This window comes from Equus asinus, chromosome 8 (genome assembly GCF_041296235.1).
Source record: "Equus asinus isolate D_3611 breed Donkey chromosome 8, EquAss-T2T_v2, whole genome shotgun sequence".
Lineage (NCBI taxonomy): Eukaryota > Metazoa > Chordata > Mammalia > Perissodactyla > Equidae > Equus > Equus asinus.
The window spans coordinates 6,570,859-6,596,870 of NC_091797.1; the positions used below are offsets into that span (position 1 = coordinate 6,570,859).

The 26,012-nt window shown below is 36.3% G+C and overlaps 1 protein-coding gene across 1 annotated transcript in view; it reads left to right on the top strand.

Annotated features, from left to right (window-relative positions):
• Positions 1 to 26,012, top strand: part of LOC106842352 (protein eyes shut homolog) — a 1,064,587-nt gene that overhangs the window by 146,318 nt on the left and 892,257 nt on the right. The gene's annotated exons all lie outside the window — the stretch shown is intronic.

The window sequence follows — 26,012 nt, forward strand, 5'->3', positions numbered from 1 at the left end:
AAACTGGTTAAGTGAGTTCAATAGTCGATACTATGCTCGCAGGAGTCAAAAACACTAGACAAATAGAAATGAATTGCCAAGCAAAACTGGTGATGAACGAGAAGCTTTTTCAGTGAGTAAGTGATCAAAGACAAGAGAAAGTTCAGTGACCGGAGCAAAGAACATGCAGGTGTTTTCCCGGGAATCCTCAGGGCTTCAGAGAAGGTTCCCTTGGGAACAACTTGCACATGCACAAACGTGTCAGCTTAAATTAAAAAAAAAATTGAAAACCATTATCTGCAGATTTTATTACATAAATAATAAGCATTACATTTTGACAGTAAACCAGCACCCTTTCTAAGTTTCATATTGGCCATCATCTTCCAAATTATTGAGATTTTTATTTGGGACCATAGATATCCAACTTGCACTGCCATTTGCCACACTGTTGTTTTGCTGCTCCTACTGCTGCTAACAGTGATAAAGCAAGAAATGACACATTGAGCTCAATATGACCGAAAAACACATTTTCTATAATTATTTGATATAACACATTGTTCTGATATTTTAAATTTATCCTAAAGTTTGAAGGATTAGCACGTTCTTTGTTTTTCTTCTCACACCGTCTCTATTTTCATTGCAAACTATTGTGCTTAGTGTTGTTTCAAATTTAAGATTGACTTGCCAGTTAGACACCCCGGTGGAGAAGTTGAGTACACAGTTGGCTGTGTGAGATAGTCTGCAATGGAAACGTAAGTTGAGAGTCTTCAGATATACAACTATGATACTACATAGGATCACAAAGGAGTGAATGCAGATAGAACAGGAATGAGGACCAAGAACTGAGCCCAGGGCCACCGGAATATTTAGGGGTCCAGGAGTGGAAGAAGAACCAGCAAAGGAAGTTGAAAAGAGCAGTCAGTGATACAGGAGGAAAAAACAAGGGTGGATAAAGTCTGGAAAGCCACGTAAATTATTTCAAGTAGAGGGAGTGATCGACCGTGTCAAAGGTTATTATTAAGTCACGTAAAACAAGGACTGAGTATTAACCATTGGAGGTAGTAATGCAGATGTTATTGGTGACATTGTCAAGGAAGCAGTTTTGCTGGAGTGGAGGATGCAAAATCTGTCTGAAGTGGATTTAAGAGATAATGTGACAAAATTAAATTGCTCAGATGAATATACACAATTTATTAAAAAAAGATTTTTATTAAGAAAGAAACAAGAAGAAGGGCAGTAGCTTGGGGAAGGAGTGAGACTAAAAATAATTTTTTATAATTTACATGATGATTGTGGCCGGCCCAGTGGCGCAGCAGTTAAGTTCGCACAATCCGCTTTGGCGGCCCAGGGTTCGGTGGTTCTGATCCTCGGTGCGGACATATGCATTGCTTGACAAGCCACACTGTGGTAGGCATCCCACATATAAAGTAGAGGAAGATGGGCACGGATGTTAGCTCAGGGCCAGTCTTCCTCAGCAAAAAGGAAGATTGGCAACAGATGTTAGCTCAGGGCTAATCTTCCTCAAAAAAAAAAAATTTTTACATGGTTATTAAATGCTTCTGACTTCTGTGTGGAGAAGGAACTGGGGAGTTTCTATAATAGAGCCAGAGGGACAAATCAGAAAGCTTTGGAAGCAGTCCAGGGGATGGATTCTGGGGAATTGGATTAGGATTGCCCAGTGGAGGCGGTGAGACATGCCCGTACTAACGTATCATAATTACTCACTAAATATTCCTGAATGGATGAGCATTGAATAAGATATTAAAATTAAAGTATAGCATTGAATTAAGTAGTTTTTATTAATCATTTTTAATCAAATTATGTCCCCTGTTTACCTTTGATTTAAAAACTTCAACTTATTTTCTTTGATTCATTGCATTTTGAAAAATTTTTATTTTCTCTTATTTTGGGGTCTCAAGCTTTTTTGGACCATGTTTTTGGGTTCACGGAGCACAGATTGTGCCATTGATTAATGAGAATGCCACTGAAGGATTAATGATTCCTTGGGCTTCCTTTCAATCTCTAAATCTGAATTAGGCCTGTTTTCCAAGCAAAATTTGAGTTTTGAACTCAGCAAATGATGCTTGATTTTTGGTTGACTCGCTTATAGGCTTCTCACAGTGAAAGGAATGAGCTTTCTTCTTAATTTCAAAAGGATGTATTGGAAGGTTACAAATACCCAGCTCACATCCCATCATAAAGAGGGGTTTTCCCACCGGGTTTGCTGGGCTGGAATGAGCGCTGGGGTGAACTGCCTCTGCAGTAACTGGGGTGGCCGAGGTACCTCTGTGGATGTAGTCAGTTCTCAGTAGATCCAGCCCTCAATTCAGGCCAGGTGTATCCGAGATAGGCAACTTACTATCACTGCTTCCTGCAAGGTGGAGGATTAAAATTCTCATACTTGTATTGGAAAGCTCTGGCCATAAAAAATTACTTCATTCATATTTACTCTCTCCATAACACTGATATATCTGAGAGAGATCATAGCAACATGATATATAACTGATGCTATTAATTGCCATGGGGAAAAATTATGTAGGAAAATGATTATAGGGGACGACGGGGATTAGTTTAGAAATTGAGGAGGTGAATATAAACAGAGCAATCAGGGAAGACTATGGAAAAAGTGGTTTAGTTTGAGACTGATGTGCAAGTTATATACTGGTACATACACACATATGTGTGTAGATAAAGAGGTAGATTGACAGATATCAAGACCCAAAATTATGCTTAATAAGCTATAAAGATGAGAATATTTCCATAATGACAAAAATTTATATATTTCTGTAATTGGACCATTAAGAGAAGAGGTTAAACCAGTAAAGAAGCTTTGCTATTTCCAGAGGATCTTAGAATCTTCATGGTGTGTATATAAAACTGTATAGAAAAAAATAATCATCACATCACAAATTAAGTAGGAGAAGCGCTCAAGAATTTTAGCTGTAGTTGTTGGCAGTCTGGCAGTCTGCTGTATTAGGAAAAACCCAGAAAGTGTACAAAGATTAATATAATTTTAAAGATTTTGAAGATTCACAGATTCCTCAGAATGCTTTTGTTTCCAGCCCTACAGGTAATCAGGGCCCCATGCTTAGCAATGACTTCACTGTTCAGTTACTTCCTAATCATGGCTCCTTAACAACCTTTAGATGTAAAATGTACTATCCTGGCGATGACGCTGGAAAAGATCGGCTTTGCCCCAATGAAGCACCGTGGGGAGCGGGGGATCCTGTTCTAAGGCAAACATAGGAGACAGCAAACCTCTCCCGAGAAGCAACGTCTTTCATATTCTTCAATATTTCTTCTGGTATTTACCTCCATATTTTTAAATAGCATGCTTATACTGCCATGTCTTGATTTTTTCTATTTTGCACATTATCTAAGTAATTTTTCCTATGTAAAATGCGGATTTAACTCTGTTGTCACAATCCCCATTCACCAACACATACACACTTTTCCTCACTACTTCCTCCCAAAATGGTGATATCAGAAATTTTTATTAGTCAAAAAGTCACTGTTAATATTATTATACCCATATCAATTTTTCTCTCTAATTTTATTTTTATTTTTGCTCATTTTGGGAAGGATTTACTTATACCTTTTTTTCCCAAAGCTGTTGTTATAGTGTTAAAGAACATTTACCTCTCATTTTTGATTTCCAAAAGCTCTTTCTTCTTATCTAATATTTTTTAGTGCATTCTGTAAATTTCGTAGGTAAAAAGTATTATCTCTTCTGTATAATATTTATAGAGCTTTTGTATTGTTTTGTTCCTTGCGTTGTCTTAATGTTCTCCAAATTCCTGCTTCTCCTTTATGTGTGTTTTCTTTTTACGTATCTCTTTATTTAGAGGTGTTTCTCTAACATCACATAATCCTTGAATGTCAGTCAAATATCTAGGAGAGAACCACTAAAATGCTCATTGAAAACTCTGAGTGAAGGAGAGTGCTTGCCTGGTGATTTTGGTCCTCTGCGTGAGCGGACATAAACACCAGCTGTTTTCTTGGAGAAAACTGGGGTGTCATTGTTGGTGGGCCGTCTCCCTTTCATCTGTTTTCCTGGAAAAGAGGTTAAAGGAACCAGAGGTGGGGACAGGGATGCAGTGAGGAAAGATGCTTGATAAGATTTTGGTAAACCAGAACGGAGGGGCCAGTTAGAGAGTTCTGACTGTTTGAAACACCCAACCAATTGTTACAAGAATATATACAATTCAACATATTTTTTTCTACTGTGCTTTAAATTATTACTTCAAACCTCTAGTGAAAGTCTGTAATACAAAAACGTTGTGTGATAGTGGAACTTTTGGGGAGTAAGCAGGTCAACGCACGGGACACAGTGCAAAGAGAGGACGGAAGTCACAGGAAGCAAGAACAGAGCAATGAAGGTGGGGGGGGCAGACGGTAGCTGCAGAGGTGGGTAGGAAACAGACAAGTCTCTCAAGAGTTCTTGCACTTTAATGCCACTTTTAGACCACCATTTTTGCCTCTTCCCCAACCTAAATTTTACGACTCGTAATTTTACTCACTCCCTTACTTACTTCCATTATCCAGCGCCTGACTCTTTCCTCAATACTCACCTTAAATAACCTCAACTCTGATGTTCATCCAAACTTTCCATATATTTTTCATTCCCACGAGCTGCATAGGGCAGGAGAAAAAGCACATCTCCGCACACACACACACACACTCTAAGTCACTCACACACCGGATCTTCTTACCTTGACCTCTTGACAACAGACCTCAAAGAAGCCCTTGGTGCTGCTTGACAATGCTATGTCTCTCTAATCAATTCAATTTTCCAACATCCTAGCCTATTATTTTTAGCTCTTTCTTCTTTTATAAATTCCCAGCAATCCTCCCTCGATGAAAGTTCAACTTACATCTTTGTTTCTTATATTCCTGAGAAAACAAAAGGAATCAGAAGAGAAGGTCTTTATCTTCTCACAAACAACTGTTAATCTATATGGATCTGCACTCATACACTGCGTGTCTCTGTTTTTCCATGTTCCTGTCCCTGGTTAATTCTGTCCTTTTTCACCTATTATTAAAAGATATTCATCCTACAGTTATTTTCTGCAACATAAGTTCTTCCTTTCATACTTTGCTACTACCAGCATATATAAGTATTTACATCTTTCTCAACTCCTTTTTTAATCTTTCCTTTTTCACACTCCTTTTAAATTGTTTCCCTTTCCTCTCTCTTGTAAACAGAATTCTCAAATCTATTATCTATATTGAATATCTGTTTCCTCACTTCCCATTCACTTTGAAACACATTCCCAATCATGATTTTAATCCCAAGACTAAAACGAAACTCCTCTTGTTGGAGGTCACCGACTAGCCCCACGTTGCCAAATCCAAAAATAGATTTTCTTTCCTCATCTTTGTCATATTGTCAATAGCATTTTACCCATTCCTTCTAATAAATGCTTTCTAAACTTGAACTCTGTGTTTCCACAATCAATAATTTCTTCATTGTTTTCTCTTCTCCTTTGGCGGATCCTGTAACTGTTCAGAACTTCATCCTTCCTTTCCTTTGTCTAGATATATTCACTGATTAAGTGATTGCATCCAGGTTTTTGTCCATTTAAATGCCATACATATACACTACTGATAATTAGCAACTTGTTCCATGAGTCCTGGCCTCTCCCCTGAACGCTCAACTCATATACTTAAGTATTTCCACTTGGATGTCCATGTGACTTCTCAAACTGATCCCCCAGTACCGAGGTTTTATCCCGACCCTGCTTTACCCCCAGTGGTTTCCACCTCAGTGAATGGCATTGTTCACTCAGTTTCTCAAGCCAAAATTATGTAGTTATTATTGACTCATCGTTCACACATCACCACAAAGTCCACCAGCAAATCCCATTGGCTACATCTCTAAATTTTAATTCAACCACTTCTCACACCTGCTTTACAATCACCCTAGTCTAAGCCACTATCATCTCTTGCCTGAAATATAACATCTTAACTTGTCTTCATCTTCCACTCTTGTCACATTAAAACATATTCCTCATCCAGCCCCTAGAGTGATCATTTTAAAATATGAAACAGATCACTTCACTCCCAAGCTCAAAGTCCACCATGTCTTCCCATAAGGCTTGGAAGGTACTCCTTACTTTGCTCTGCTAAATCCTACATAATCTGCTCCCTGGCCACCTCTCTGATCTCATTTCCTACTACATGCTCCCTCCTCCCCCAGCTGACCTCCTGCTGTTCCATCTGGGTGTGACTCACTTCTCTGAGATATGGCATAGTTTTTCTCCATATTTCTTCAGTCTCAGATGTGCATTCCTCATAGAGGCCTAGTCACATCGCGTAAAAATAACACTGTGTCTCTCTATCTACCTACTGTTGTTTTTTTCTTCATAGCAGTTATCACTATCTAATCATTCTATCATTTATTTATTTATTTATTTTACCTCTTCCCTCTACTAGAAGTGAAAGCCTTCAAGAGCGGAATTTTTTTTGTCATTTGCTCACTTTTGTATCTCAGTGCCTAACAAAGTGCCTAGAATATTAAAGTCATTCAAATTTTTTTTAATGAAAGAACATTTCGTATTTCAAGTAATTTGTTTCCTTAATTGAATTCCATTTTAACTTTTTACATATTAACGCACATAACTTTTTGGTGATTGAAGATTATTATGTGTTTTCTCTTTTTCTTTTCTTTCCATGATGCTGTTAAAATAAGCATTATTTTAAATGTCAATAACCAACAGGAAATAAAATTCTCACTTTTATGATGTTGATTTATTGATACTGTGGCAAACCGTTCAGAGGAGTTTTTCCTGCCTGTGTACTGAAAAAGAAAACTCTGCAAATGCAGCTCATTCTGAATTAAAGTTTTATATATGTGAACACATAACACCAATTCTAAATTCAGGGGCAATATAATTTGATTTAATATTAGCAAGTGAAATAGTTCTATGCAATAAATCTAAAAGTGACCTAAAATGTTAAATTTAGACCTTTTATATTACTCATTAACCTGTAATAAATCTTTCTAAAAAGAAACCAATAGCAAATTAAGCCAAGTGACCTTATCGTTGTGATTCTTTATATAATATATAACAATCTCAAAGCAGTTCATATTTTATAACCTACAAAATAAGATGCTAAAAATAATGGTTGAGATGATGTACTGCCTGTTAAAAGCATATCAATTATCAGATATTTATAGGTCATTATCCGCTTATATTCAGTTTTCTAGGGCAATATTTATGTCATAAATGTGTCCATCTGATATTTTACAGAGAAATTGGGCCTAGAGAATTCTATAGATATATTATTAAAATATATTTTTATCCTAACATTAAGAAATACTTTATTATGCAAGCAAATATAAATCAGAACGATGCTCAAGACCAGTGAATACCAAAAATAATAGCTGTAGGACAGTTCAAACATGTTAGGCACTGAGGTGGTTTTATTCCCTGGTCATTCAGTCTCCCTTCTTCCCAGGTTCTAACCAGGAATGAGCACCCAAAAGGTAAGAGTGGATCAAATCATCTGGATTATTCATGAAGGCTCACTAACTTCCAAAGTACAGGGCTTTCTAGTAAAGCCAGTTTGAAGAACATACCTATAACCTGTGTCCCAAAGTGAGAACATTGTAATACTACCCATCTTACCATTGCAAACAGAGGTTTTGGTACAAACGGAGGAAATATTTGGGTGTGGAAAGCAGACTCCAAGAAAGATTTACACAGCTGGCTTCATGTAGGATTTGGGGTCAACTGAATGGTGAAGACCAGAATGCATATGGAGAGTGGCAAGCCTACAAGTGGATTTCCGGAGACAGGCCTTGGTAATTCCTGATGTAAACATAGCAAATACCTCTGGTACTCCAGTCACATCATCTTGGCCAGCCTCTGATTTCAGCTGCTTTTAGAGTGAGCAGTTCTGAGTGCCCTCAGCTCACCTCATAATGACAGTTTCCAAAGTCAAGTACTTTTGCTGAGTCTGCTCCATCTCCAGGGTCTTTTTCCATACCATGCAGCCAGCTTGACCCATATGCACACAAACCTCAAAATGTAGGAAGTCAGTGCTCAGAGGTACCCTTAAAACGTTGAGAGATGGAAGATACTTTGTAAATATTCCAACCATCTTCTTTTCAGGTAGATAATCTTGACTATATATTATTCAGTTCTTAAAAGGTCACTGAACAATCATGTCCCCATTGCCTACAACAGTATCTTTAATCAGGCTTCTTCTACTGACTTTTAAACATTCTCATCTCATGCTCCTACTCCTGCATTCTCAGTTCCTGAGATCACCTACTGAATAAATTGAGTCATCATCTCAAGTTCTGACTTCAGGAGAATCCAAACTAAGACAGTGGGCTTATGACATAAGAGCAGGAATCCAAGGAAGCGGCCTAAAGCCCAGGCATGGAGCATATTTCCTGCTTTTGGAAGCATGGAAATCCTTGCCGTCAGTGAGCGAGACATTGCCATTTGAAGAACAGATTTTCCCTGATTGGCCAGAGAGGGAAGGAAAGAGAACCTGATGTACCTACACCAATTGCACTCCTTTTGGTAAGTGAATCTGAACTTACTTCACCCATGGAAACCAGAGAACGAGGCCGTAACCCCACAGCTATCTAAAATGAAATGTGCTGCCTCTAAGAGAAACAGAATCTTTACTCTCAAGACTGAAGGATTCTCCCAGTCTGTAAGTGACTGGACGGCATCTCCAGAAAGTCAATGATTTTCATCTGTAATGTGGTGCCTTCCTACAGTCTTTATTTAACTAAAATGTTCTGTGGTTCTGTATAATATAGCTAGATTTAAAAAATCATTAAAGGACTTTTAAAATCAAAGTATCAAAGCACTACCAGGCCAGTGAACTGTGGCTTTTAATCAGAGAAGTAAATAGAAATATAATCCATTAGAAAGAAAGGTCTTCAGAGGCACTTGAGATTTGAAATCTTGACCCCAATGACTCTAAGTCATGAGAAGAAAAATGCATCTCCTAGGTTTTGAAAGGATTCTTCCTCTGGTGTTTTAATGGGTAAATTATCTCACTGCTCTATTTAATCACTTTATTCTCTCTCTGAGATTCTCTTACCTGGTTTTCTTGTCTTTAGAATCTTTTTCTCTAAGTCTTTGTGATAAATTATCAGCATTGCCTGACTAAAACACAGATCTAGTCACGCGGAGCATCTTTATCAAGTCACTCTTCAGTAAGTGTGATTCTGCACTCTTCAAGTTCCAGTCATCCTTCCAGGTCCCTTCCCTGAGCTCCTACTATGTGCCAGCTTGTCTAGGTGCTGAGAGGAGTGCAGAGAACAGGTGAGACTCCCTGACTCCCTGCCGCTTATGTTCTGAGGAGACCCTGCGAGAACCCAAGCCTTCCCAAGTTTGCTCTCACAGTCATGATCTTGATGATGCTGGAACTCTGCATTTCAATTGAAACTTAGCAGGGGAGACTTAAGGAAAGATGGGATATTATCTTCTCATCTCTAAACACAGGAGAGCCAAGTATTTCTCCCCGGAGGTAGAGGACCCGTAAGAGATGGTCTCCTCCTTCCCTACCTCTGCCATGTCCTCCACGGTCAGAGACTTTGTGCTGAACTCTGTGTCCTGAATAAGACATCCCCAGTCAGCCAGCTCTCCTATTTTCAGAAGAAATAGATTTTGATTTCTTGCCTTCAATTATTACACACCTCATTAAATGTGACCCACAAACTGAATCTTGTTCTGTTTGCTTGGGTAGTATGATTTATAAAGATGAGATATTTTAAAATTAGGACAAGTCATGGTACTCTCAGTTTTTGCTTCTGAGGAAAATTTAGGTGATCTGGAAACACCAGGCGTATATTTTCATTTTGGAAACAATAGCCTGGCTCTGAGGAGTGGCTTCATCCTGGAGATGGGCACACGCTCTCCATTATAGCCAACCTGTCAACTGTACATATCTGTGCAGTTTACCTGACCATTACACACATTAGAGTTTGCCACCACCAAAATTTCAAAGGACCATAAAAACAAGATTCTCCATCCTTAATACTTCCTTTCCCCTCATTTGCTGTCTCCTTCTGGGATTCTATTCCTGGATGAGAACTTTTACATTCACATTTCAGCCCACTGTTCATATTATTGGCAAATAAACCGTCACATGTCTTTCATGCTCTTTGTTTGCCATCGTTTGACTTGCTTATCCTTTACAGGCATAATAGAGAGAACCTTTCTGCCTTTAAACAGTTGGGGTTTAAATTACCTAAGGGAAATTTCTATTCAGGAAAATGCTTACACTCATAAAATCTCACCTTCCCCAGAGAGGAATAAAACAAAGCAAAGATACGTCTGCAACATTTGTGCAGAGCTCTTGAGATGTTCATTAGCTTTACGGCATTGTGTTAATGTTCGATTTCAGACCAAACTTGTCTCTGAGAGACCGGATGTGATTATACCTTTATTTATCAACTCAGAACAGTTTGTCCACATTTTTGCCCTCTCGAAGGAGGGAGATGGAGGAGAGATGGCATTTTTTTCTCCCTAAGGAATTTTTACTTTATCTAAGGAGTTAAATGAACATAGTGTTAATTTCAGGCCTAAAAGAAAACACGTGTTGGTTCTCATCTTAGAGACATTGGACTTCAGTACCATGCTGCCCACCTCATCTTTACAAAAGAGAAATCAGTAGGCGTGTAGATCCTTTCCACTCCAGGGCCAAAAGAGACATTTGTATGTCTGTGATGCATTCTGAGAAGAGCTAGAGAAAAATAATCTTATTTAACTGTGGTCTCTTCCTCAAAATAGGCATTAGTGTCCCCATAGGAACACGTTTAGAATGAGGCACATTACACTCGATTTTCTAATTGGGACAAATGCCATCTCAATTCCATCGCCCTTGGTCCACTAAACCTGTTTAACCCAATAAGTCTGTTCAATCCACCTTACCCAGCATCCACCAGTTAAAATCTGGAGGTGAATTAATTCTGACACGCAGCTCTGAGTAGCTGTAGTAGTCTATGTCTAAACGCACCTGGAACTTCCCTGACCAACAAGCCAATGATCAGTCAAGATGGCTTTTCTGAGACAAAAATCTTGCCTTGCCCAAATTTGTTGTTCTTCAATAATTTAGAGTGTGTGGAACACGAGTCACTGCTATCCTGAGAATCACTCTGTGCTTTTTCCAATAGTTATTTTTGGAAGCAAGCACCTTGGAATATAAAAAAATGAATTCACATTAATTCTTCTTCCTCATCATTTTCATTTTCTGTTTGAAGAGATAAAGGATAAAGGTGTGAGTCTCCGGTTTTGTATTGTTTTGTTGCATTGTACTTATATAAGGAAAGTATTTTATTATATTATTTGTAAATATAGTACATATTATGTTAATGTGCTTATGTTTATTTATTTATTTGCCTATCAAGTATATAAATATATTTTCAAACCTGCGCAGTTTAGGTATAAGTCCTTCCTGTCACTAAAGTGAGTTTCACAATTGCCCTCAATTCCCCTCTCCTGGATTTCGGAATCTGCCTTGGGTTACCAGGTGATGTTCTCAGTCTCCTTCCTTTCATTCTCGTCATTCTGCAGTAAATTCTTCACAGAATGGTCCTAGAAAAGAGTCAGGTCTGGTAACTTCCTGCTTAAAATATCTCAATGGATTCTTATTTTTCTTGGAATAAGATCAAAACTCCTTAATCTAGCTCTCAAGGCCTCATGCAATCTGCTCTGTCTCTCAATTTTATGTCAAACTATTATCCCCTTTTCTCAGTCAACTCCATATGCGATGCTTTCAAACACACTACTATGTCTCTAATGGGCCATATTATTGTCCATTTGGGACTTTGTTCATCACATATCTTTTACAAAAATGTCCTTTCCTCTGATCTGCACATGACCATTTCCTTCTCTCTCATTAGGTCTCAACTAAGATTGTATCTCTTTAGAGAGACCTCTTTAAAATGATGCATCCCATAGTAACTTTCTCTATTACACCTCCCTTTCGATTTTCTTCTCAGACTTTACTTTAATTTCTACTTTTCTCATTTATTATGTTGGTTGTTAACTGTGTGTTTCTCCAAGCAAATAAATTTCCACGAGGGCAGGGATTTTCTCTGTATCCAACGTTCCAGATGTAAAAGAGATGCTCAAATTATGTTTGTTGAAAAGAAAGAATGTGATAGGATTGAGAATCTCATTCTTTGGCAAAGTTGGAGTGAACAAAAACAACTGAGCATGGATTAATGTACTCTGAACAAAGGTTCACATTCATCAAGCAAGACAGTTTTTTCTGTTAAACTCAGAAGTCAGAGGACAGCTCCTTATCTGAATGATAAGTGGACAAGAGAAACCTATTACATTAAATATAAGATGAAGTTTAAGGTATGTTAAAATCATAACTGATAAACCACAATTGAGTCCCAAGAAAAATTAATCTTTAGCATATTATCTAATGAAGAAATTACAGTTTAAAGGATTAAGTGGATCAGACTTATCTGATTAAATATGTGTATTCTGAAGTCTTTAGATTTTAAGAATATAATATTTACTGAGGGGAAGCAGAAGAGAAAAAACACTGAACTGGAAGGATTTTTTGCAAATCCGTTGGTAGCACAGTGATCACCTAGAAAAGAAAATGCTCTAGAAGCTCCCTAGGGATTATTCTGGTAGGGCTTCCCCGTCCTTTTTTTTCACCTGATAGCTTGTTTGTGTAACTTAACCATCACCTTCAGAAAAATATTTCACTATAATTGATGAGTATTTTCAATGCCTTTGTTAACAGTACCCCATTCTATCAGAAAATCATACAATGGTTGATTTTCCTAGAAAAGGCAATCTTACACCTTTGAACTTTTTCTGAACATCTTTCTCCATAAGGAAAAGTTCTGGATTATCACGTATAATCAGTGCTAACACTTAGTTGATACAGCAAGAATTGTATGGGGTAACTCAAATAAAAACTTGTTAATTTGATTAGGTAAGCATAATACATAAATTTTTACTCATATTCTGGCCATATAAATCATAGATTAAGGTTTGCAAGCAGAATATGTTGAAGTTTCATAAGATCATATTAGATCTAGAAAGACTGGCTTTCTATTCATATGTAATAAGCAAGTGGAGAACAAGCAATTTACATTTAGTGTAACTTTATGAGCTTTTCCCATTAACAAATACTTTGTAACACATGTTTATGTTTCAAATAAGTTATAACAATTTATCTCTGTGAAGATAAGAAAAAAAATCCAATTCTACATGAGCACAGAGATTTTTGTGTTTATTCATTAATATATTTTCAGAGTTCAAAACAGTGCTTGACAGATTAAAAGGGCTTAATAAGCATCTAAGAAACAAATGAATAGTAACATCATAAAACTTAGATAATTTTCTAAATGATTAAAAATGCTTCAACTAAAATAAAATGATAGTGTATATTAAAAGGGGCACTCTTGCAAAGATTTTGATGTATGTTACTTCTTTTTATATATAATATGGGTATTGGAACAATCTATGTTATTAGAGCTTTTTCTAAAATGTACACAAGGATTTTAATTAACCACAGGGTTTTTATTAAATAAATGAAATCAAAATTAATGATGCCTTCAGTGAAGCTTGTCTAATGATGTCAGTTGTCTAATGAAAGCTCATTGTGTAACAAATGTTAATTGGATATAAAAGACCAGGAAATATACTCAAATAATTATAAACCACTTAGTCTGAATGCCTGTTTTCAAAAGTAGAATCTATTCTTATATGATTTCCTAACATGGGTTAGGAATTTTCTGGAAACTCAACCAAAGGAAGTTTAAGTGTCACTATTATGGAAAATTGAGAGATGAAAACAGCTCACTTCAGTAAGTGAATATTGGACTACATGCCATAATAATGCAAATAACATCTAAGAAACATCTCCTGCCCTCAAAGACAACAAAACCCTGCTAAGGAGATAAGAATTCTATACAGCGTAATTAAAGGGAGAGAAAGCCTTCAGATTTCATTGACAGATGGACATTTATGTTGGTTCTGAAGGCTTGACAGGGTTTTGGTCCACATGTCATGAGCCAGCCTGACTACTAGGCTGAGAAAAGCAGGAGGAAAGGGATTGAAAGTCTGTGAGTGCTTCTGTGGGCCATGCTCAACAGCACTTGTCCTGTGACATCTCAATAATCTGAGTTAAGGGTCATTTCCAGCTTACAGTGAGGAGGCAGCCAAATTTAAGTTTTCTAAGGTCAAAAGTCTCCTAGAGGATTTGTGACTGAAATCCAGGTTTGGCATCTTCTAAGGCATATAACTCAATCTGCAGAAAATTAAGGTAAAAACAAACAAACCAACAAATATTCTGTAAACTTTTAATTTTAAGTTCTTAGAAAATCAGTAATCTAAAGTTGGAAATAAAATATGGCATATGGTCTCCTTGGCATTTCTATGCCTCCAGTTAAATATCTGGATTTGATTGACATTTATTGAATGATAGCTATATTCTAAATTGATTTATTCATAGTAAATACTTCTCCTTTCCCAAATATCCTCTCTTTTTTAAAGTTCTTCTGAATTCTCTACCAAGAGGGTAAATTCACCTTCTTATTTAGGCGTATATATGAATTTCTGGAACATGAAGATGACAGACCAATCATGTAACAATTAAGTAATGATGAAATAAGATTTTCTTTTTCAGTTTTAAAACCATTTCTCTTTTCCATTTTATTGCTCTTAATGTTAACTATCTGCTGATTTTATTGAAACAGTCAAGTTAACATTCTCAGTACAGTAGAGCCACTTTAAAATATTTCTTTTATAACAGAATTTGTCACTGAAAAAGCTCAAGATTTTAGCCCTTAAAGAAGTATTTTGATAAAAATGTAATATATTATTATAAAGTAAAACTGTAAATATGCTCTAATAATATAACTCAATATTAGAAATCTGGTATCCGAAAAATATGAGTAAAAATGGCAGACATCTTTAGAATCATGAGAATTATGCCTAACCATAAGCCTTTTGAGGATATTTAACATTCCTTCAGTTGAGGAAGGAAAATTCTATTGCTTTAAATATTTTAAAGGTTACTGAATAAATAATAAACCATAGAGAAACATGGCCTATATTGGTATTAAGAGGAAAAAAAAATGATGAGCTTTCACTTTCATATCTCTACTTTATAAAATAACTTGTAAACAATTCTGATGGGTGAAACAGATCCCACGGTCTAGGAGAGACAATCAAAATTTCTAGATGCCCTTAGGATGCAATTAATAAACTAGAAAAGAATTGCATGAAATGATGCCCTCAAAGAGAAAAAGCCAATTTCCCTTAAAATGCTTACCTTATAAGTTAATTCCAAATATGTATAAGAAAGATTAGATTAAATGTTATGATCTTGCCAGACTAATGTCAGGTATTTTTCTTTTGATGTCATGTATTTTTATGAGCATTCAAAGACCGAATTATAATATCTAGACAGTTTGCTAAATGTAATATAGTAATAAAAATAAGATTAAAATAAAGACTCTAACAAAGGAACAAAACCAAACTATTTTCTGGTGGCATATCATAATCCTTTACTTAATATCTTTGATGGACTACTTAACAAGAATCTTGAACTTAAACTCTCTGTAGGATATCTTTAAAATTGCTGCCTCCCTTCTGTCTCACCTTAGTGAAAGCCTCCATGACCCACTCCAGCCACAACCCTGGGAACCATACATGATTCCGATCTCTCTCTCACATTGGCATCCAGTCCTGGACACTGACTGTTTTTTAAATATCTGCATTCCCTATTCCCATCTATATTAAACCTTGTTTATTTTTTGTTTGTTTGTGTCCTGAAACACTTCTCAAAATCATTCTTTCTTCAGAAAACACTGTATTTTCCTTTCTTCTCTGCCTTGAATGCTCTTCCATTAGCTTTTCCATGACAGACTCCTTTAGATCTCAGCTCAAATTGCATCTTCTAGAAAGTCCTTCCTATTGTACTAACCTATCCATAAACTAATTTAGTATCTATTTTGTAATCTTTTTTATTTTCTTCACAGTACTCACGATAACATGAATGTTCTTAGCCTATATATTTCTTTATTTTCTATCTCCACCTCTTGGAATTTAAGCTCCTTGAGAGCACAGAGATATTTTTGGTTATGGCCTAGACACATTCCTAGCACATAGTAGACAATATCTATAATGAGTTTTTGAAAATATGAGTAAATTCTGATAAAGTGGCTGACATTCTAAGATAGGGTCTATAGAATATCTCCATATCTTCAGACCACTTTATCCCCATATCTTCAGATCACTTTATCAATCTGTCTAAATCAACTCAAAGAAATTTATCACTCTCAGAAGAGTTCATTAGAAGTTATGGAACTTTTGCACTTCTCAATTTTTTTTTGCCTTCTCAATAGCATATGTGCCAATTTAGCTCTAAATTTAGTACATGAATATCCCTTTCAGTATAAACCTGAAAGAGAATTTTGGCATTATCTATTGGATGGTGGATGAGGTCATGAGAAGATAACTTCCCATTTGACAAAATACCATTATGATAGATCAATATATGACCAAGGATTAGTAACAAGAACTTTTGGTTCCAATTGAGAAACAGGTATTGGACTTACCTGTTTGCTGTAAAGAAATCAAATATAAACATGGACAAAATATATAAAGTAACTGAGTTGAGCTACAGACTGTGCAGAGTTGTGGTGCATGACAGAAAGGAAACGCATGTGATGAACTCCACGTTCAAACCAGCTTCTTCCTAGAGATAACTTCCAAACTGAAGCAAAGGACTTAAGACTCACACGGAAAGCAGTGGTCTTATAGAGCAGAAGAAATAAATAACAGAATCTGGGGCTGATTTGGGAGGTGGAATTTTAGGGCAGGGTATTAGAAATGAGGTGGCTGCTCAGAAAGGAAACTTTCAAAATACACACAAGTCCTTGATTTTTTGGTTGAAAACTAGCTTGCACGTGCACAGGCAACATTCTGTGAGGGTTGCTAGAAAACTCTTGAGAAGCTATGACATAAATGGGAAATCTGGAGTCCACAGAGTGCTGGAAGATGTTGGATTTCTAACCAGTCAGAGTAGAGAGATGATCATGGCTTAAAAGGAAGGGAACTATAATGTTAGGATAGGGGCTATTCTAGACTGACCTAGATAAGACTCGACAAGCGTCAAGTCAGCCCATTATAAGCAAACAGCTTACCAGCCAAAACTGAGCAGTTTTTATAGGAATAAAAATATAGACTTCTAACTCTATGATATCTGCAGTATCCTTCACACAACGGAAAATAATTCGGTATGTGGATAAACAGAGATAAGTGATCTGTATCTGGCAGACATAAAAGAGACAATAGAAACATATCCACAGATTACATAGATATTAGAATCACCACCTAAAACCTGAAACAGCTGTTGTAAAAATGTTCAAGGATTTAAGGAAAAATAAGTAAACAGGCAAGATTCCCGGTGAAAAGCTGATGATGGTGTGGTGACAATGAAAAAAATCCTACAGCCCACCAGCCCCTAAACAAAGCACAAGGCAATGGAATCTCAATGCTACGCAAATGTGAAGTCTTTGGTACAACAACAAAAGCCACGTCCTGGTCAACTCCTTACTAGATTGACTCAGCTGCTCATACTAATGGCCTGACAGAGAAAAGCTTGCCCATATGCAGTTGTAAATAGTATCCCATATCAGTCATAAGCAGTATTCAACTCAGTCTCTACCATTCTGTACCAGTGTCTGATATTCAATTTAAAAAAATAGGAGACACACAAGGACCAATTAGAAAAAATTGTCAAGAGGCAAAATAACCAACAGAACCAGACTCAGAGATGACCCTAGATGCTGGAATTATGAAACAGCAAGTTTAGTACAGCAAGTTTAGTATAAACTTTAGAATAATCACAATAAATCACAATTTAGAATAACTGTGATTAATATGTTAGAATATCCGGGGAAATGGAGAGTAACATAAATGAATAGATGGACAGTTATAGCAGACACATAGAAATAAGAAAACGCCAAATGGAAAACCTAGAAATATTAAGCAATATGAGGAATTTTGGTTTCTGCTCTGACATGTAAAGAGCTTGGAAGTCATCATGCTCATCTTCAAAACAACGACAACAACAAAACACTTGAAAAACTGAAAAACAACTCTTCTTAGACCCATCAGAAAGCTGAGATCACAGGGAAAACCATCACCCCAAAACTGGAGAAACAAGCGAATACAAAGGATCGCAGCTGGACAGGAGCAGAGGATTGTATAGTGTTGAAAGAAAAATATCTATCTATCTAACAAGTTCTATAATGATTGTGCATCCTTTCCCTATCCAATCTATATCTTTCCCCTGACTTTGTGTTCTCCAGATATTTTGGTCTTATTTCTGTCTCTAATAGGCCTATGCTTATTTCTGGAAAGTCCATTCCTCCTCTTGTACCAAAGCTCATTGGAACTTCTGCCAGATCTCATTTTAAGTTACTTCTTCAGAGAAGGCCCATCTAAGAATTACTATAATAGATGCTCTCACAGCCTTAATTATCTTCATGGTATTTTTCACTATTTTAATTTTACATATATTTGTGCAATTCATTGATTAATGTGTAGCTCCCTTACTAGAATGTAATTTCAAAGAAGGAGGGGAGATATCTGTTTTTGTTCACTGAATAGAGGGCCTGGCATAGAATAAGGTTGCTGTTAATGCTAATTCAGTGCCACAGAATGAACAGATATGCATGGGAACTTGTACATAATCTCTTTGACTTCAAAAATAGGGATAAATTATAGGCATACAGATTTTAGGTAAGTGTAGAAAGAATGCTCTAACATACAATCATGTTTATAAATAAAATTTGCTTCCTTGAGAGTCAAATGTTTGCCCAAATAGTCATTACTTTACTTAGGATGTGACAGGTGATTTTAAACATTAGCTCTTTTATTAATGCAACAGCCATGCGTGGAGACGTGATGCAACTCAGATTTGCAGATAAAAAAACAGGCCCCTGTGATAAGCACAATTTTAGGGATGACTCCCTAGAAACATTGCCTTAGTATATTCTCCTCCCCTTTGAGTGTGAGTGAAACCTGTGAATATGATATCATTTCCATAATTATGTTAAATTATATTTAATTATATAAAATAGAAAGGGAGATTATCTCGATGGGCCTAGATTAGTTGCATGAGTTGTTTAAGAGTCAAAGAGATTCAAAGCATGAAAAGGATTTGACCTGTCCTTGCTGGCGCTGAGGATAGAGGGCGCTACATTGGAAGGCATGTAGCCTTCTAAAGAGTGCTTCTAAAGTACCTTCTAAAGTGCTTCAAGAGTACCTTCTAAAGAGTGGCCTGTGACATCCAGCAGGGAAATAAGGATGTCAGACCTCCAGAGTAAGGAAGTGGCTTCTACCAACAACCTGAATGGGTTTGAAAACCGATTTCTTCCTGGAGCCTTCCGATGAGAGCCTAGTTTGGCCAGCCTGATTTCAGTCTTATGAGACCCTAAAGAGAAAAACCAGGGAGACCTCCCAGACTCTACAGAACTGTGAGCTAGTACATGAGTGGTGTTTTAAGCTGCTAAATTTCTGGCAATTTGATATGCAGCAATAGCAAACTAATACATCTACTGAATGATAAATGACTCCCCACACATCTTCTATCTAAAATATGACAAAGGTAGGATAAAGCCCAAGACATTTCTGGCTTCAAATCTCTCAGTGCTTTTACACTCAATCCACACAGCACTATACAAATCTATTAAGGGCAAGAAAGAGACAAAAAGACAATGCAGGTGGAGCAGAAATTATATAGTTTTTCTTGAGTTATAGACATTGTGGTACAGTTTTTCAAAGTTGTTCAGTTGGCAATTAGGAGATCCAAGCTCTAATCCTGGTCTAATCACTAGCTTTCTTATTTTCCTATGCCTGATTTTTTTTTCTTAAACTAGTTCCAATTCCCACTAATTCTCTTGTTTGTTTATCTTGTCTTCAAATAAGACAGGCTTGAGATACAGGAACTATCTTGAGTTATTTTTGACATCCAAAGAGTGTATAACTTACAACTGACTACCAATACATATTGCATCATTGTGGGTCTCTGGTAGCTTTCCTGCAGCTACCTTATCCGTCCTTCCCTGGTAACTAGGAGACAGTGAACAGAACTTCTGAGTTGTAAAAGTGACCCATTTCCACATACATTACTGTAAAACTTGAAACTAACTTTCCTCTAGGAATCTCATGAAAAAAAAAAATGAATCCTCTTGGGTAAAATTCATTTTAACATCTGTAAACTCCATAGTTAGACACTGAAGCTAGATATTGTATGAATACAATGAGAGCATTTCTTAGGATGCAATTGAATTGTGATTATTGTACCTAAAAGTACATTGCATACCTTAGTTAACAGTACTCTGCCACTGCCTGTGTATAAGGAAGATTATGGTGGAAAACACTTCAAATGAAAGACCCTCTTGTTTCCCATCTTCCAGTCTTAACATGACTTTCTTTCTCATTGGTCCAACTTCCTGGCACATAGGCTCCTCACATTGCTCTAACTTCATCATTCCTTTCCAACGTTCTCAAGAGCAGGCTCTGAAAGAGTAGCGGCACAATAGGTGGTGAAAATGTTCTATTTTTGCCCTCCATTTCCTCTGACTATAACACTGATAAAATCTACCTTCATCTATTTCAGTAAGAGTGTATGCTATAAACAATTGTATTTTTGTAAGAATTTCAGAGGCTTAAAAATTAATAGCAATTTAAAAAATTATAAATATGGAAACAGAAGGTAAGAGTAAATCTGAGCATTCTGAAAGCAGGCTGGTATTAGTGTATGAATGTTAATACATTACTCTTTAACTTGCTTTTTTAAATATATTGTGACCCAAGCTTGTTGTCAAACTGGCATTCAACTTCTACGTATGTTCCACTTGATGTGGATAACCATTGTATCTCAGTGGCAAATGAAGATCACTAAGTGTAAAATCAAATAGTGTAAAGGGATTATTTTAAAAGCCTGACTACCTTTATGTCTATCAATACCATTTGCAGATCTGCCAGAGAAAAATACTGTAAGAATATTCAAACTGCATGATTCAAGATGTTCAATGATTATACACAAGACTGATAAGGAAATTTCTCACCTGATAAATAACATTTAATAAATTGCCTAGGCACAGTCTGTGAGCTTTCATCTTCCTTTGGAACCTTAAATACTAGTTATTGCCATAGGAAGAATTTTACACTAGATGAACTCATGCTATGATCCATAGTGGCAATCTCTAAATTTATCATTCTCTCCTTCGCTTGTTCTGCGTACTGTTACCCAGGTCATGCTATTTACACCAGCTGTGCTCTCTTGTTCAGTGCAACCAAGGCATTTATCCTTCAGCTCATACACCTGATCTCCCACGCTCCCCCCCCCCCCGAAATGACAATTCCCATTGGAAACAAGCTATTCATCATAATTTTGTGTCCTGTGTCTGATGATTGTTTGAAGACATCAACCCATCATTATAAATGTCTCTTCTATCTCCTAGCAATGCAGTTAGCTGAAAAGACTTCCTCAGAAGTGCTTCTTGCTTTTACAAGCTTTACTATAAAAGCAGTTTTAACTCCTCATATGCATTTTTCAAACCTCTGGCTGATTGCTATTTACCTGCTCTGCATTCCGGTAGAAGCTACCGGAATGTATATAAACACCTGATTTTTTAATGATTGAAGCATAACTGTAGTTACAAAAAGTATTTTAAAATCATGATATGATCATTTTTAAAATCTGTAAGGAAATAAAAAACAAATTATGAGAAAAGTCATCTGAGATGGTCACCAAATTTTCTAATGAAAATTATTATAATCAAAATTATTTTCTCCCTATACATTGCAAAGAAGGCGATAGGCATTTCTACCAGGTACTAAGACTGCAGAAATGATGTTTTAATGAGCTCAGAGTCTTGTAAATAGATAGTTAGCCTCAGTGTGGTAACTGTACAGAAAAACGAAGGAACCATCCCTCCTAAAGTACCAGAAAATTACCCAAAGACAACATAGCATATGAGTTCAGATTCAGAGGAAAATACACTTCCACAATTGGAGAAGATAAGGAAGAAGGCACCCAGGGTATTTCAGGTGAGGCATTACAATGAGTGTCAAGGGTATGATTAGAATTCCATTCCATGAATGGTTCAGAGTGAGGCTAAGAAAGTAGAGAAGATTTAAAGTAGACAAGATTTAAAGATTTTTTTAATAAAGAAAAGGAGAAATCATTGAAAGTTAGGCAGAAAAAATGTGAAATATTATTTTTGTTTTAGAAAATAAGTTGATGTGGTACAGGTTATTGTAAATCCAAAAAGGGTGCTGCTGAAATGATGTCTTTTAAAAACACAGTTGAGACAGTGAAACTGTGAAGTAAGGCAGTTGCCAAGGAAATGAGGGGAAGATAGATCGAGAAGGTATTATTATAGAAAATTTGGATATGAGCTGGAAAGATTCATGGATGACTCAAACTTTTCTAATTTGTGCTCCTGAATAGAAAAGTAAAGATAAAGATATGAGAAATAAGAGAATCAATAGTAACTATTTAAGGGATTTTTTAAATCATTATAGTCATTTAAGTATAGTAATCATATTTGTTAGAATTTTTGTAAATATATTTTTTTCTGAGCAGGAGAATTTTTTTCCAGTTTTATTGAGATACAATTGACAACACTGTATAAGTTTAAGATGTACAGAATAATGACTTACATATATTGTGAACTGATCACCGCAATAAGTTTAATTAGCATCCATTATCTCACAGAGTTACCAAAAAAAAAGAAAATTCTTTTCCTTGTGATGAAAATTCTCAGCATTTAGTCTCTTAATTTTCAAATATACCATATAGCAGTGTTAACTACAGTCATTATGTTGTATATTACATTCCCGCCACTTATTTATCTTATAACTGGAAGTTTGTACCTTTTGATCACTTTCCTCCAATTCCCCCGCCCTCCATCCCCCACCTCTGGTAACCACACATATGATCTCTTTTTCTATGAGTTTTTTTTTTTCTTTTAGATTCCACATATAATTCAATCACACAGTATTTGTCTTTCTCTTGACAAAGTCTTTCTCTTTAAATTATTTCACTTAACATAATACCCACAAAGTCCATCCATGTTGTCTCAAATGGCAGGACTTCTTTCTTTTTCATGGCTGGATAATATTGCATTGTGTATACACACTACAACTTCTTTATCCACTCATCCATTGATGGACATTTAGGTTGTTTCCATGTCTTGACTGTTGTAGATAATGCTGCAATGAACATAGGGGTGCAGATATCTCTTCAACATAGTGTTTTTGTCTGTCAGATATATCCCCAGAAGTGGAATTGCTGGATCATATGTATGGTAGTTCTATTTTTAATTTTTTGAGGAGGCTCCATACTGTTGTCTACAATAAATTATTTTTTGATTGGTATTGATACTTGACCATATTTTACCTTTTGAGTAAAGTAATAGAAACGATAATCTATTTCACATTAGTTGCATATAGAAAATATAATACTTCCCTCAAATGCACTGCATTACTGCATTAAAAAATCTCTAAGTTAACGTAATTACATTAATATTAAAATCAACAGTGATATCTCAATTGAGATTGAACAGCTCATATCACTGAAATATTAGTTAACTGTTGCTTTGATAAGCTATAGCAGATAGCTGATAGTGAAGCTAAGAAATGACTCTACATTTCTGTTGAGGATAACATTCTGTTTTCTTATATATACCAACTGTGAATTCAAACTGTGAAAGATCCTATAAGACTAAAATTTTTCCACATACCCTTGCAATCACCTGGCCCAAACTTGTTCTTCCCCATCCCTCTTGCTAAACTCAAATTGTCCAACCAACAGCTAAAAGTGTAACCCCAGCCTGGCTGCCCCTGCATGCAGGCCTGTGACTAACACATCCTCAGTTTCCCTGTACCTTCTGAGAATGTGAACAGTGCTCAGATCCAGGAACAACTTGAACTCTGAATAGTCTGTATCAGTCTTTAGTCTTCCTGCAGAGCACACATCTTAGAGCTATTCTTTCGCACCACAATGGTTTTCAAAAAGGCTTGTGGTGATGGCTTTGCATTTTTGTTTTTTCTTCTGCAAAGCTCATTATCCGTGGCACAAATTTTAGTTTAACTTTTCAATACGAGTCAGAAATAAGAAATGTGGATTCCATACTTTACTCTTGGTAACAGGTAGTTGTTGAAAGTCTTTGAGCAAGAGAATCACAATACAGGAACTACCTGTGTAAGATGATTGATTTAAAAATTCTGTGTCATGTTGGTTAAGTTAAAGAGAAATAAATAACACTCTCTTAGATGATATTAAATATAAATTAAATGGGGACCTGATTTAGACTTGTGGCAGTGGAAATGCAAAGGATGGGATGATTACCTAATACAACAGATTTATGGAAGGATTAGAAATTGAACTTACCTCTACAGTTCTGAGCCTTGGATAATTTACACAAAGAGGAAAATTTAGGAAAAGCAGAGGGAGGTTTGCTTTTTTGGGTGGAGAAAGTGAGATGTTGATAAGGAAGAAGTGATGGGGCAAGTTTTGTTTTAAACTCGAAAGTAATACAATATTTCAAGTGAGGATTTCATAAGTAAGGATTTCAAGTAAGTCACCAAAAATGAGGGTATGAGGCTTAGAAAGAAGAACTGATGACAGATGAGTATTTGTGAGTTACCTCTATGGAAAGGATGCAAAGTCAGGATATTCCTGAAAGAATTTGGAGAGAAGAGAAAGAAGGAGCAAGAGAGGAAAAGATTAAAAGTGGACAGAAAGAGAGAGAGAGATTGGTCTGTTGGAAGAAACTTGAATAAAATCAACTGTTTCATGCAATCTAAGGTACCATCAATTGTGTGACTCACCATTATTTTATGCACCGTGAAATATTCTAAGCCTGAAATATACATCTTAGAATCATAGAGATATTGCATGTTTAGGATACCAAAGAGGGATAAACCAAGAGTCAAGAATGGATTATAGATATAATGAAGTGATTGGGTGTTTTATAGAGAACAGTTTACAATGTTGAGTCCCATAAGGTGTGAATCAGTGTGTAGTTGGTGAGCAGATGGCTGCAATAGCAGTAATCAAGAATTATTTGAGGTGAAAGGCTGAAACTTTGATGTGAAAGTCATCCCAAACAATGACTGTTGAAAGGACCATGTAAGAAAGTCAGGAGAAAGGGGTATACTTGGATGCATTAATTTCCAAAGGAAATAATGTTAAAGGCTTGTGTGAGGATAAAGGTGTGAAAGTGGGACAGGAATTCTGCTAGCACCTTTATACTGTTTATTTGAGTCTGAACAAAAGAAAGAAAGAACAGCCGCCTCTAGAGAGAGTTTCAAAAAACTAGTGTCATCAGGAGAAAGCCAAACAGCCTTATAAGAGGTTCCAGTTAGAATTAGTAGGTGAAAGGGGGGTCCAAAGAAAAGTTTAAATGTGGAGGAAAGACGGTTCACATGTATAGGAGACAGATTTACTTGTTCAGAAATGGCTTAAAATACAGTATGACCACCAAATTTTTCTGGGAATTATCTCAAATAAGTGGTGTTATTGGGAAAATATTTTGAGAAATGATTCACTATTGGGTGTCAAGTACTGAATCTATCCTTCCACTCAACAACAATGTGAAAACTCTAAATTAAATTGTGTGATTCTTATTCATTTCTCATAGTGCTGGATTACTAAGACACTATATTGACAAAAACAATCTAGAAGCAATCGTCGTAATACAGTCGTGTGTCACTTAATGACAAGGACACATTCTGAGAAATGTGTCGTTAGGACATTTCGTCATTGTGTGAACATCATAGAGTGCACTTACACAAACCTACATGGTATAGCCTACTACACACCTAGACTCTGGGGTACCAATTTTATGAGACCTCCATCTATTGTGGTCCATCATGGACTGAAACGTTATGTAGCGCATAACCGTATGCACAAAGTGACTATACCCTAATCTATGGTGTTCTCAAGGTATGTGGAGATAAGGGGCATCAGTATAATTAGCAATGGCCTTGTTAGGAAAC